Raw genomic sequence first — 15,280 nt, 5'->3', positions numbered from 1 at the left:
CTGGCCCAGTCTTGGTTGCTGCAGCCATTTGAGGAGTGAATCAGCAGATGAACAGTCTCAGTCTCTCTCTCTCTCTCTCTCTGTCATTCTGCCTTTCAAATTAATCAATTAATTAAATCTTTAAAAAACAGTACGGGACTGGCATAAAAATAGACATAAAGACCAATGGAACAGAATAGACAGCATAGAAATAAATCCACACATACTTTCTACATACTTTCTTCAATAAATAATGTTGGGAAAACTAGACATCCACCCATAGAAGAAATTAGATCTTTATCTCACACCATATACAAAAATCAACTCAAAATCGATTAAAGACTTAAACATAAGATCTGAAACTGTAAATCTACTAAAGAAAAAAATAAGGGAAAAGCCACCTGACATTGGTTTTGGCTATGACATGTTGGATATGACCCACAAAAGCCACACAACAAAAGCCAAAATAGGCAAATGGGATTGCATCAAACTAAAAAGCTTCTTCATAGGAAAAGAAACAATCTTCAGGGTGAATAGAGAACCCACAGAATGGGAAAAAATATTTTCAAACCATTTACCTAATAATGGGTTAATAATAAAAATATAGGAGAATCTCAAATAATTCAGTTACATGGAAACAACCAGATTTAAAAATGGGCAAAGGATGTAAATAGATATTTTTCAAATGCACCAAAAGTGCCATCACTAATCATCAGGGAAATGAAAATCAAAATCACAATGAAATATAATCTCCCTTGTTAGAATAGGTAGTATCCAAATGTCAAAAGATAGCAAGTGTTGGTGAGGATGTGGAGAAAAGGGAACCCTTCTACACTATGAGTAAGAATGCAAATTAGTTCAGCCATTATGGAAGACAGTATGGAACTTCTTCAAAAAACTAAAGATAGAACTACAACGTGATCCAGTCATTGCACTTCTGCATATGTGTTCAAAGGAAATAAAATCAATATGTTGAAGAAATACCTGCTCCCCATGGTCATTGCACTACTCGTAATACCCAAGATATGGAATCAATGTATGAGTTCAATAATGGATGAATGGATAAAGAAAGCATGAACAGGCAGGACACACACACACACACACACACACATCCTGGAAAATCATCTGACTTCTAAAAAGAAGGAAATTCTGTCATATTTGACAATACAAATGAACGTGGAAGACATCACGTTAAATGAAATAAGCCAGGGCTTGGAAAAATAAACTAGTGCATGATCTCATTTAAATGTAGACTCTAAAAAATCAAACTCATAGAAGCAGAGAGTAGAACGGGAGTGCCTAGGTAGGAGTGGGGGGAAATGCAAGACATTGGTCAAAGGGTACAAAGTTTCAGTTCTGCAGGATGAATAATTCTGGAGATTCAATGTGTAGCATGGGGACTATAGTTAGTACTGTATTGTATCCTTGAAATTTGCTGAGAGTAGATGCTAAATGTTTTTGCCATGCTCATACACACACACACACACACACACACACACACAATGGCAACTATGTGAGGTGATGCATGTGTAAGTTAACTTGGCAGTGGAAATAATTTCACAGTGTACTCATATAGCAAAACATCACATTGTATACCGTAGATATATATAATTTTATTTATAAATTATGCTTTGTAATGCTGAATAATATTTTTTTAAAAAAGCATGACTAGATTCACTCAAAATTACCAAGGAAGGATTATAATTATTTTCTTTTACTTTATATCCTCCAATTCCTGATCCACAGAACCCTAAAATTTGATAAATATAAGCCTCAAAAGTAACCAGAATATTCCTCTCCACTACTGTCCATCTTTTAAGTAAATTTTTTTAAAAAAGATTTATGTGAAAGGCAGGATGAGAGAGAGAGAGAGAGAGAGAGAGAGAGATCTTCCATCAGCTGGTTCACTCCCTAAAAGGCCACAATGGCCAGGACTGGGCCAGGATGAAGCCAGAAGACAGGAGCTTCATCCAAGTCCCCAGTGGGTACAGGGGCCCAAGCACTTGTGCCACCTTCTGCTGCTTTCCCAGGCACAGTAGCAGGGAGTGGGATCAGAAGTGGAGCAGCTGGGACTCAAACCGGCATTCAAATTGGATTCTGGCCTCACAGGCAGTGGCTTAACCCACTATACCACAACACTGTCTCCTTTAATCAAAACTTTTTTAAAAAAAGGTTGTCCCTCTGCCTCTTGCAACACAACATGTAACTGTCTGAGGCCAGTTTTTTCTAGAAGCAGACCCCAAGATGAGAATGTGTGTGTGCTCGTAGAAGGAGCCAGTAAGTTAGCTTTTCCTATGAAAAGTGCATGCTCTCAGAAGCAGGATGAGAAAGGAGAGGAAGCCAAACCAGGGTATCATTGTATGTGAAGGCCCAGACTCAGCCTGGTGTGCCAAGAAAGTCAGGAGCGCAAAATGCACACCAGGACTTGTTCCCACTGGAGACAAGACACCTGGGTCTTATAATCCCACAGCCATGGGCAAGGATGCGAATATAAATCCCAGGCACTTCCAGAAAGCAGTGTGCTGGAGCCAGGTTGTCATGGCTCTCCAAAGGTAATCATTCCCAACTACCCACTCCAAATTCGGCAAATTCACCTTGGTAGCTTGAAATTAGCTTTAGTGGATGTGTGATGTGTGTGTGGAAAATGTGTATGATATGAAAATTATTCATACATTTCAATATGCACAAAAATAAACTACTCGTTTGCTCCCATCTTTTCCAAGAACTGTCTGAAGGATCCCAGTATGTATACCATGGAAAATGGTTAGTACTACAAACCAGACGCCAGGAGTATTTACAGAGCCAGTTGTTGAACATTTACCACCACACCACTGCCCCCAACTCTGTACAGAGAATGTGATATCTGTGACCAGGGACAATCCTCTGGTCACAGGTGCCAGCCATCAACAGCAAGTCCACAAAGGCTCAAAGACGGGAACACCATGTTGATAAAAGTGTCCACAACTGCAGCACCAAGTGACTCTGCCTTAACCTGGATCCACTTGGAATTCCTTCTTCCCCAAGGAGACAACCAGCCAAACAGCTAGGGCTGGATGTGGGGCTGGGGAGCCCCTCCAGTACTGAGGCTGCAGGCTGAAGTCGGAGGTCAGGAAGACTGGACCAACTCCTCCCCCACCCAGGTCTGCTCCCCCAGATGCAGTAATTCATGAGCTCAGGGACAACAAGGAAGAAGAAGGTCTTTCTCCAGAGAGTGGATACCTTCCTCTCTGCCTGGGAGTCTTCCTAATGACAGCACCTTGTCCATTAACAAAGAAGACACATCCATCGAAATCAAGGTGTTTTTCTTCCATGGAGTAGGGAACAAAGAACAATATCCAACCACCGCAGCCATTGACTTTGGGGCTGGGGACTAGCTGCATTTCCATGGAAACAGAGAGCGGACCAGGAACAAGAAAGGCTTTTTAGAATAATAGAGGGTTTTGTGTTATGAGTTGCTTTTTAAAACAACGCCAGCAAGGTGCTTCCATTCTCTCCACACTGACCCCCTCACTGCTCTCCGGAGAAACCAGTAGGCAGTGGACAGAAGGGCAAGAGGGCACCTGCCTGCCCACCAGGCCTCCCCACCAGACAACGCTGCCTCAGCTGGCAGGAGACCACACAGTGTCAGCCCTGAAGAGCGAGAGACATTCAGAAGAAAACAAAAACAGTTACCATCAAAGGACAAAGCCTTATGCAAAGAACTAGCTGCTTTGTATATGTCCTTTTGAATTTAAAAAAAAAATTTATATATACCTGACAGAGGCAGCTACAACACTCATTGAAACATCATTTTGAAATTGTGCTAAAGTTTCAGAGATTGAGGGACTGCAATTACACCACCCCCCTGCCTGGGCACAGCAACTGACCCTGGGGTGGGGGGGTTCCATTTTACATCTTGGCATCACCCCAGAGATTAACAGCAGCTGAAAGCAACCATTTTAAGAGAAGCAAAGAACCCTACAGGCCATACCCAACTGCCGTGGAGAGAAAAGGTAAATTGAGAAGACAAGACACCAAGATGAGCGATGCACACAGACCTCTCTTTTCAGAAAGTCTCCACTTTGCCTTGGTAACCAAAACTCGCAGTTGCCATCGTGATGAGTACAGTTGCTAAGGAAACCCAATTTTATAGGCAGAGCCTGAAAAACAAGAGTGTCACTGGGCTTCTAAGTTTGAGCCCTGACGTTTTGTAGGGTTGTGGGCTTCTCCTAGAAGCAGCCTCTGAGATGGGGGCTGAGAGCTGAGTGATTGACAAAGGAAATGTTCCCAGGAGGCAGTGATGGGAAGAATGAGGGAAGAAGCCGAAGCTGAGTTTAGGTGATGTCCCAGCCTCAGCTGATCCTGCAGGGAGTTCTGAGACAAAAATTGCTCTTTAGGGTTTGATAGATCTGGAGACAAGCAAGCTGGGCCATTTTAATTCCACACCTGTCTGTGTTTGGCTAAGAATCACTCCAGGGTATAAACCTTCAGAGGCCGTAAACCCTCTGCAGAGGGTTGCAGGTGCAGGTCATTAGCAGCAAAGACCACAGAAGCTGGGGAGAGATTCAAGGCACCTGCGAAGGAGGTCTGAGGCCCTCTGAGGGTTCACTGCGCTGAGGAAGAGCAGAGCTGAGCTCCTTGCTAAACAACATGAAAACAAGCCTTGTGCCACCCACCTTCTCAAAGCAATCGGCTTCCTTAAGGTCTTCCTCAAATCACAAGTTCAAGATCAGGGTGAGGCACGGAAGGTACTCGCGTCAGGCTCAACATTTAAGGGAACATGAACAATCTCAGCAATTGAGATCATTACCATCTTGACACACTGCTTTAAAAATCAAGATTAGCGCCAGGAAAACAAAAATCCATGGTGGAAAAAAAAATTTGAAAAAGATATTTGAAATAAAGAGAGGCTGCATCCTTTCCTCACCCTAATCCTGACCCTGCCTGGTTCTTTACTGACAAAAACACAAGGCTGGCATGTAGACTGTAGTTTGCCAATTTTTTTTGGCATTTTTTAAATTTTGTTTAAGAAATACTTCATGCATTTAATACATACAGATTTGAGAACATGATGATTCTCTTCCCCACCCCGCCTCCTACCCATACTCCCCCTTTTCTTCCTCTTCCCTTTTCCTTTCCCATTCTTATTTTTTACAGAGATCAATTTTCTTTATCTTGCATTAAAAATGTCGTGGGTCTTGAACGCTGTTCCACTTAAATTTTGCACCCGAGGTGAGAGTCTCCCGCGCCTCATTCTAGTCCAGACCCTGCTCAGGCGAATAACAACTTCCTGTGAAGTTGTGAAGTGGGCAGCATACAACAAGTCCAGTCGTGTGACAGACGCCCTTAGCACACATGAATAAATACATTAAATCCCCATCCTTCCCCGATTTCCAGTCCTGGCTCTCAGCCCCCAGGGAGAAAAACTATTTCCCATTAATGAAATAAACCCATTTTTGTGTATTTTAAAATCCCCCAGTCCCTGGAAAGACTCTTGACTCTTGTACTGCACTGATCATGACTTCCTAGAGGGACTTAACTATCAATTAAGATGACCAAGTGCTATGGTTTAAATATTTATTTCTCCCAAACTCATGCAGGAGTTCTGTTCCCCAAATGTTGGTGTTAACAGGACTAACAGGATGGAAACCTAATCCAGTTGTGGTGTTTAGAGGTGGGGCCTTTGGGAGGTCATTAGGGTGAAGTCCCCAGGACTGAATTCTGGTGGCCCTTACAAGGAGAGAGAGTACAGCCAGACATGCGTGTTCCCTGTCTCTTACCATGTGATGCTCCGCACTGCCTTAGGATACTGCCAGCAGAAAACTGTCACTGCACGAGGCCCCCGGACCTTGCATTGCCGAACCTGGAGCCAGAATAAACCGCTTTTCCTTATAGAGTAGCCAGTTTCAGGCGTTTTGTTGTAGTAAACAAAAACTGACCCATGCACCAACTTGCCCCAGGTTTCTGGAACTTTCCCGACTTTAGCACTGCGAGCTGTTCAGTCCAGGAAGCCCCTCAGTCCCAGCCTACCAGGACAGTTGGTCCACCTACTTGTAATGTGGCTCCTCGAGGTGAGAACTGTGCCTTTTCTTCAGACTGTAGACCCCAGGGGAGGATTCCTGCTCCAGACACCATTGCTGTATCGCAAATCTCCCCAATTCGTGGGGAGGTATAAAACAATCATTTTAGTAGGCTCATGGAGTCTATTTGGATAGAAGACAATAAAGAGAGCTTTTCTCTGCTCCTCAATATCTAGATTCTCAGCTGGCATCACCCAAAAGCTGAGGGTGATGTGATAATCTGCTATATCAAAAGGAAAACTCGCTAGACCAATTAAATTTAGGAGTTTATTTTAGAAAAAAAAAAGGCAAAACATGATTCACAAATCAGGAACCTCCCCAAACCACAAAAGGTCCTGACAACTCCAACCAACAATGTGAGTACAACTTTAATTGGCTGGAACTTAGTCAATCAATCTGCCAATTGGTTACAGCCTAATTACTACAGGGCCTCCTGTAACCAATTAAAGATCAGTTACTGTGGTTCTACTCTGTTGGTTTGGTCCACAGGTGCTGAACATGGGAGCCCAGTCCAAACGAATGGCCTCTCACAAAATTTTGTTTTAAGAGCTGGAACCTCAGCTGGGCTGTCACCCAGAACATCTCCCTCTGGCCTCTCCACATGATCTCTTTACATGGGCGATTTTGGATTGCCTAAAAGCATGACAGCTAGTTCCAAGAGTGAGCATCCCAGGAGACTAGCATGGAAACCTAGAGCAGTTTTATGATCTAGCCTTAGAAGCCACGTAACATTGCTTTCTCCATCCTTCATCGTGGAAGCAGTCACAAAAGTCCACTGAGGTTCATGGGGTAGGGACAGACTCCACCTCTTACTGGCAGAGCGGCATAGGCAGAGAAGTGTGAGAATGGTGAAGACCATCCAAAGATCAGGCCTCTTGGAGAATTCAGTCTGCCACAGTGACATAAGCAATAAGGTGTCCCCACAGGTACTGAGGAGTCCAGAGAGCCCCTTGTGCTCAGCATGGCCTCCAACCTCCCTGGGGCTCTGGGGGCTGTCCTATGGCGCTGTGATAAAGGAGCACATGGACAGAAGTTCTGGGCAGGAGGGCCCTGCAGTCTGGAGGGTGCTGAGGCTGGGCTTGGGCACCTGAATGATGATGGAAGATGGGAACCAGGAACAAATTGTGTTTCTAAGAAATGAAGATTCTCAGGCCCCAGGAGCTCTGATACCTCCCTACCTGTTTCCCCAGATCCACACTTCTGTTACGGGCTGAATGTTTGTGTCCTTCCAAAAATTCCTGTATGGAAGCCCTAATACCCAATGGAATGTTATTTGGAGTCAGGGCCTTCAGGCAATGAATCGATATAGATGAGGTCATGAGGGCAGGGTCCTCATGATGGGAATAATGTGTTGTTGTTTTTTTCTGATTGAACTCTTCTTTATTAGCAGCACACCTGATCCTGTGGAAAACAGACCCGGAACCGGATCATTCTGACCCCGGGGTGGGGCAACGTGCCTGCAGCTCTATCTCTTGAACTCTACTTGTGTGTACACCTTGGTGATGTCATTGTACCTGCCTTCTGGGGGCTGGTAGTCGGCGACTGGTGGTGTGTAATGTGGCCCTTCCTTCTCAAAGGGGAACAGGCCAGGGTCCCGCTTGATGGCCTCACTGTAGAGCTCCGGGGACTCGAGCTGCAGCTCCTGCAGGGCCTCCTGCTGGCTGCCACCAGGGCCCTGATGGCGTCCCTCTCCCTCTCGTGCTCTCGCTGCTTGTACAGGGACCACCTCTTCAGCAGGGCTCGCTCTCCTCAAATGACAGCTCCACCTGTGGCCGTTGTCTGGCTTTATCCAACAGCTTCACGGCGGTGATAAATCTTCGATGGGAATCAGCTCTTGGGTAGCTTTTTCCAGCTTCCGGATCCTCTTTTTCAAGCGTTCCTTTACTGCCTGGTTTTTTTTGGGATCAACCTTCTTCTTCTCTCGCAGGGGTTCCGCCCTCGTGGGAAGGAGCTCCTAGAAAGAAAACAAAGAAGCCCGCTGGTGGGTGTCTCGAATCTGGGTCCGCCAAACTCCCAGAGGTCCGCTCGGCGGGCACAGAGCCCGCGCGGCCCTATGCAGCGCCGCGGCGGCGGCGGCCATGCCCCTCCTGGGAATAATGGTCTTATAAGAAGAGATTCACCCCTCCAGGCTTCCCCCAACCAAATGTGCACAAAGTGAGAAGGTGGCTGTCTACAAGCCAGAGAGCCCTCACAAGAACCCAACCATGCTGACACCCTGATCTCAGACTTCCAGCATCCCAAACGGTGAGAAAATAAATGTTTGTGGTTTTAGCCACTAAGTCTGTGGAATTTGTTACAGCAGCCAAAGTGAACTAAGACAATTTTTTTCTCCAGAACTGGTATTCAAAGGAGTGAGGTAAAAGCATTATGAATCCCTTCATCTAGTATCCATAGTGGTATGTGCACTGGAAGGTGGTGTTCCCCTTCTGATCTTCAGTTCAACATGGTCACCAACCCACCCCTAGGTAGGAGCTCAGAGCCTCCAGATATCTGGAGAAAATCAAGGTTCTCTCACTCCATAGTATTCTCTGCCAAAGCTTAGTCTTTGCTTGATTTCTAAATTTAAGAGCTAACTCACAAGCCATTAAAGAAACATAAATTGCAAGAAGGAAAGGCAATCAGAGACCTTAAGTGCAAAATTAGAAGATATATTTTTAAAGTTCACTGACAGTAAAAGCATCAAAATCCCATCGTGTGTTGCAGAGGGTGGGGGTGGGGGTTTCAAGGACAAATTAGGATCCATGCGGGAAATTTAGAGATGGAAAGTTCTGACTTGTAAAAACTTAAATACTCAGGGGACAGCATATACCCTATGAGGCTTTGATTCTTCTACTGAAGCTTTAAAAATGTTTAAAAAGAAGAAAGCACATTTTGCACTACATTTCATGTCTGAGAAGTGAGAGGAGAGAACAGCCCACAATATGGTATAATAATAGCAACTGAAAGAAAAAGGAAACTGACAAACACGCTTTATTAATGCTTTCCACATTAGGCTAGTCAGAAAGAGTTCTGAACTCCAAAGCAAGTGAATGGTCATAGGTGTACATTTTGCTGCTGTCAAACTGTTTCGAACCCCTAAAAACAAGTTACTCTTCTTATATTTGATGCAGACTTCCTTAAAATGACTAAATTGCCATGAAGGAATAAATGAACACCCAATCCTACAGTGAAGTGGAATCTAAAGCTTATACCAGTTGTTACTGATTTCTGTTTACTATAATGAGGTTCCAGTGAGTCAATAGCACAGTGTGTAGATTAGAAAGAAGACATCAAATTTTTCCCCTCCCAGCATTCATGTCCTTGAAAGATGTATTGTAGATCCTTGAACCCAGAGGTGGCCATCAAATTTGCTTTAACCTGCAGGGCCATTAGTAAGCATGACACAATCAGGCCATTAGTATGCATGACACAATCAGACACATCCAAAGTATCTGCATGCTGGAACTTCTCTGGAAAATTTACTTACATCTATGTGAACAAGTCCAGTTCTGAGAGACATGTGACCAACCACCCCTGTCACCACAGCCATTACTAGCCAACCCTAAGAAGCATAGCCCTAGGTGATAGGAAGCCAACTGCTGAGGTATGAGTAAGCCCAATTGAAACTAACAGAAGGTGGCCAGCACTGTATCTTAGTGGGTGAAGCCTCCATCTGCAGTGCTGGCATCCCATATTGGCGCTGGTTCGAGTCCCGGCTGGGAAAGCAGAAGATGGGCCCCTGCACCCAAGTGGGAGACCAGAAGAAGCTCCTGGCTCCTGGCTTCGGATTGGCGCAGCTCCGGCCATTGTGGCCAATTAGGGATGAAAGACCTCTCTTCTCTCTCTTTGCCTCTCTTTCTCTCACTGTGTAACTCTGACTTTCAAATAACTAGATAAATCTTTAAGAAAAAAAAAAAAGAAACTAACAGAAGAACTGCCCAACTGAGCCCAGCTCAAATTACCAACCCACAGACTCCTGAGCTAGCCAAACAAATGGTTGATGTGCTGAACCTCTATGTTTTGGAGAGTGGTTATGCAGCAATACCTAACTAATGCACATGGGCTCTTGGGCTTTATTGCCCTTAAAGGTGAATTGCTTAGTAAAAAAGATAGCAAAGACCGCATGTGTCAAACAGTATCAGTGTCTACTTAATCTCATGATACATGGAATTACCATCATTTTTTTATTTTTGAAACATACTTCCTCTTGCATCTTCCCATGATGACATCACACTGGGAGGTGAATGAAGGATGAGACCAGCAGTTCAGGGTGAGAACATGAATCTGAGTATTTTTGGCCTCTTTTCTACCCAACACTGAGGACACAGTAGCCAAGTAGCCAAAGTTCCCTCTCCTCATAGCCACTGCTCCTGAAGGTTTCGAGGCTCCTGTCTGTGTCCGTGGTCCTCAGGGTATAGCCTGCACTCCCTGATCTTCCCACGATAAACCTTTGCTACAGCCACAGAGGGACAACACCGAGGGCCAGCTCCATTAGCACGCATCCAGTGCAGTGACACAGGATCTCACATTCAGAAAGGTCCCCATGCTGGAGAGAGTTAACACAGCAGGCCTGGCTCTTAGCCTTGAAAAGGCCTGCTTATAAGGTTGTCTTATGGCTGGAGTCTGGGAAGTTTGGATTGGGGGAGGGTTCCCGGGTTCCCACCTTCCCTAACTGATAAGATGCTTCCCAGTTCCCAGACTGTTTACACAAACAGTGTGGTTTAGGCTGAACACCTGCTTTCCTTCTGGGAGTCTAGACTTTGAGTATGTGCCAGGCAAAGGGGGTCTATATGACCAACCCCCAATAAAAGTGCCAGGTGACAAGTTGCTATTGTGCTTCCATGGTTGGCAACATCTAGCAAGAGTTGTCACAACTTCTTTGTGACTTCTCTGGGAGAAGACCTTTGGAAAACCACCTGGTCTCCCCCGGACTTTGTCCTGTGAGCATTTCCCTTTGCTGATTTTGTATCATATACTTTCACTATAATACATCACAGACGCAGGCTGAGTCCTGGGAGTCCTCCTGGTGAATCATCAGACCTAGGTGTGGTCTCAGGGAGCCCCGATCCAGCCCAGCACTCGGAGTTTAACGCTCTATTGTCACCATCTCAATGCTCTTCATTTTGTTTTTGAATTTTTGTTTCCAAAGCAGTCAGATAGGATAATGGTGTATGCTCCAGAGACTTGAAGGCCCTAATCCCCGCCTACTCCCAGGATTGCTGCTGCACTCTACTGGTAGCAATGATCTATGCTCAGGGGCAGGGGCAGGCTCATGGGGCCCCAGAGGGTCTCGGGAAAGGGTATGATGGCTCTGACTTCGCCGATGTTTGCAGCTCCACTGCACGTTCAGTGGTTACTGGGTGGGAGCCACACCTCTTGCCCACCCCCATCTAGGTACTGAGCAGGTGCAGGAACAGAGGTTGCAGTCCTCTGAAAAGGCTCCCTTTTCTGTCTACTGCAGGTTGCAACAGGGGGCCCCACTGCAAGGGGAGATGCCTGGGTGGGCCTCACTGTGCTGGCCTTGGTGCCCTGCTGCTGGTGGGAGCCCAGTCTCAGGGCACAGCCCCCGGATGCCTGTGAGGGTCTGCACATACCGCACAGGGTACATGCCTAAGGAAGCCTGGCATTAAATAGCAAATAAAACCATGACAGGTGGAGAGAGACTATAGAAGAAAGGCACAAATGTTATATCCGGTACCTTTAAGGGCACTTATTTCTTGCTTTTTGAACAAGGAGTCCCGCATCTTCAGTTTGCACTGGGCTTTCCAGATTTCGTAGCCAGCCCTGACAGCTCAAAGTGTGGAGCTCCCTCGGCACTTTGCACCCTCACAACGGTCTCCCGCGCTTTCAGCCCAATAGCCTAGAGCCGTGTTTTTACACTTTGTTCAGCCACAGCGTTGAGTATCAAACATAGTTTGCATGTGGCCCACACATTAGAAATGCAACAAACACTTTACCGCATAATACTGACACTGTGTCTGATGAAAACATGAGTTAATGATTTTAAGAAATGTTAAATAAGATATCCAAAACTCCCCCAATAAATAACCTTTCAAAAACCCCAAAACTTGGTTTTGTGAGACTATGAGTTTGTGTGGGAAATACCTCTATGGCCCTGGAGCATACAAGTTTTTCAGGACAGTGAAATTATTTCGCATGATAACAATTTGGCGGATTCATGGTGCGAGGGTGGATACATTTGTCCCAAACAACGGACCGAACAAAATGTGAACCCTATTGTAAATCATGGACTTTAGTTAATAACAGCGTATCAATATCGGTTCATCAATTGTGACAGGTACCACTCCAGTGTGAGATGTTATTAATAGGGGAAAGGGAGAGGGCAGGAAAGACGAAAAATGAAAGGAAATTGTATTTTCTACTCAATTTTGCTATAAACCTGCAACTGCTCTAAAAAAGAAATTCTATTAAAGAAAAACACATTTTGCAATCTGGCAGCCATTCGGCCCTGTGTCACTGTTGAGCGTTGGAAGCATGACTAGTTCCAAATAGAGATGTGCTCTAAGTGTAAAATACACAATGGATTTTAAAGATTTTTATGTACAAAATGAATGTGTAATGTCTCAAGAATAATTTGTATATTGTTTACACACTGAGATGATAATACTTGGAGTGTGTTGGGTTCAATAAAAATAGATAACTAAGGAAAGAAGCTTGGAGAAAGGAATGTGTTTGTTGAAGCTTCACAGATCATAAGGGGACAAGGACAGACGCAGCTGGAACAGTATTGAGGCTGTTTCTAGACTAGCTGTTCCTTTGAAACTTACCACAAGCTAAACTGATTTCACAACACATAAGTAACCGGTCACTTTCTGTTATTTGAAAAATACGATTCTGGAGCTCTAGCTTCTCTATTTTTGACCCTAACATCATGCAAGATGTGACTAAATGTTCCACCAAGAAAGAGTTGCATGGGCACTAAATGTAGGCAATGGCTGCACATGCAAGACCTTCTTAGAAATTCACAGTGCACATTATCGTATTATTGTCTCCAAGAAATCCTGTACTGGTAAAAAATAGATATCATTTTTTATCCAATCCAACCCTTAGCATATAGTCCTTCTTAAGTAGTTACTGGGCAAAAGAGGAAATAAAAATGCAATGTGCAGTTATTTTAAAACAGTGGAAACAACAACACTCTCTCTTGAATTTCATCGAATGAAGTCAAAATTATTCCCAAATGTAAATTCATAGGCTTAGCAGATTTAGTTTTCTAAAAACCAGATTTTAAAATACTAATTAAAGAGGTGGACATTAGGCTGGCACCGCGGCTCAATAGGCTAATCCTCCGCCTGCCGCGCTGGCACCCCGGGTTCTAGTCCCGGTCGGGGCGCCGGATTCTGTCCCGGTTGCTCCTCTTCCAGTCCAGCTCTCTGCTGTGGCCCAGGAGTGCAGTGGAGGATGGCCCAAGTCCTTGGGCCCTGCACCCACATGGGAGACCAGGAGAAGCACCTGGCTCCTGGCTTTGGATTAGCGTGGTGCACCGGCCACAGAGGCCATTGCGGGGTGAACCAATGGAAAAGGAAGGCCTTTCTCTCTCTCTCTCTCTCTCTCTCTCTCTCTCTCACTGTCCACTCTGCCTGTCAAAAAAAAAAAAAAGAGGTGGACATTGGACAGTGGTTAAGACTCTAATTGGGATGCACACATCCCATGGAGTGCCTGGATTTGAGTTCGAGCACTGCTCCCAGTTCCGGCTTGCTACTAAAGTGCACCTCGGAAGGCAGCAGATGATGGCCCCAGTACTTGGGTCCCTGCCATCCATGTGACTGACTTGGATTGAATTCCTAGTTCCTGGCTTCAGCCTGGCCCAGTCCCAGCTGTTGCAGGCATCTGAGAGCCACTGTGGGCATTTCTGCGGTATTTGTGGAGTATATAGCAGAGAGCCAGCCCGCACTCTGCCTTTCAAATAAAGTAAACAAGTACATAATCTTTTGGGGCCAGCGCTGTGTCACAGCGGGTTACTGCCCTGGCCTGAAGCGCCAGCATCCCATATGGGCGCCGGTTGAGTCCCAGCTGTTCTTCCGATCCAGCTCTCTGCTGTGGCCTGGGAAAGCAGTAGAAGATAGCCCAAGTCCTTGGGCCCATGCACCCATGGGAGACCCGGAAGAAGCTCCTGGCTCCTGGCTTCAAATCAGCACAGGTCCAGTCGTCGTGGCCAACTGGCAAGTGAACCAGCGGATAGAAGACCTCTCTCTCTCTCTCTCTCTCTCTCTGCCTCTCCTCTCTCTGTATAATTCTGACTTTCAAATAAATAAATAAATCTTTAAAAAATAAAATGAAAATAAAGAGATAAAAATATCAAATATATAATCTTTTTAAAATGCTAATTAAAGATTCAATTCAAGAAGTTTATCAGAAGATAGCCAAACAACCCTAGGGAATAAGGATAGAAATAATAGAATGTCATAAATAAATTAATTAAAGCCAGAAAAGTAGAATGACTGTTAAAACATAGACAGAACTTTGACAAACACAATTTTTAAATGAAAGAGAATACAAACAAGTAGAAGTACCATGGATAAAAGAAGTCACCAGATGTGTGTGGGCTTGACAACCTTGATGACATGGAGAATTTTCTGGAAAAATGCAAAGGAGGAGGAGAAAATCTGAACAGACAGATAACAATAAAGAAAGAAAAGAATTTGCCAGGAAGTACCTTCAAAGGAAGGCTGGAAGAACGAATAGTGTTAGCAGTGAGTTCTTTCGTACGTTCAGGAAGCTAATTCTAGTGCTCCATAAATTGCTCCCAGAAAAAAAAAAAAAAAAGCCTACTCAGTTTGTCTTATGTAACTAAAATAAATTTGACACTAAACCTGACAAGTACTGCTAAAATTCTGTAGACATAGACCATTAGCACTTATAAAGGAAGGGCTAAAATGCATAAATAACATATAAAATCAAATGTGACAGAATGTTAAAATGATAACCTACCACATCCACACCTAATTAGAGTTTATTACAAGTAGTCAGCAAGATTTAGTTTATAGTAGGAAATCTATAATTAGCACATGTCACATCAATAGGTTAATAAGAAAACGCATCACTAGGAATGCCTTAAAAGCATTTTAATTAAATTCAAATCCAGCTCATGATTTCAAATATAAAAACCCTTTAAGATTAGGAATAAAAGGATATATCCTTAATATCAGAAACTAGTGTTCATGAACACGAGTTCAGGGGGACTGTGACCCCAGCAAGTTGTATGCAAAACTAAGCGGATGTATCTGCACAAGCATTCTCTA

At 44.4% G+C, this 15,280-nt stretch overlaps 1 pseudogene; it reads right to left on the bottom strand.

Annotated features, from left to right (window-relative positions):
- Window positions 1–6,291: 6,291 nt before the first annotated feature.
- LOC100347846 (large ribosomal subunit protein mL40 pseudogene) lies at window positions 6,292–8,122 on the bottom strand (annotated as a pseudogene).
- Window positions 8,123–15,280: the final 7,158 nt, after the last annotated feature.

The sequence above is a fragment of the Oryctolagus cuniculus genome, chromosome X, assembly GCF_964237555.1.
Source record: "Oryctolagus cuniculus chromosome X, mOryCun1.1, whole genome shotgun sequence".
NCBI lineage: Eukaryota > Metazoa > Chordata > Mammalia > Lagomorpha > Leporidae > Oryctolagus > Oryctolagus cuniculus.
The sequence above is the reverse complement of the archived record's forward strand: the minus strand, read 5'-3'. Positions and strand labels throughout refer to the sequence as shown.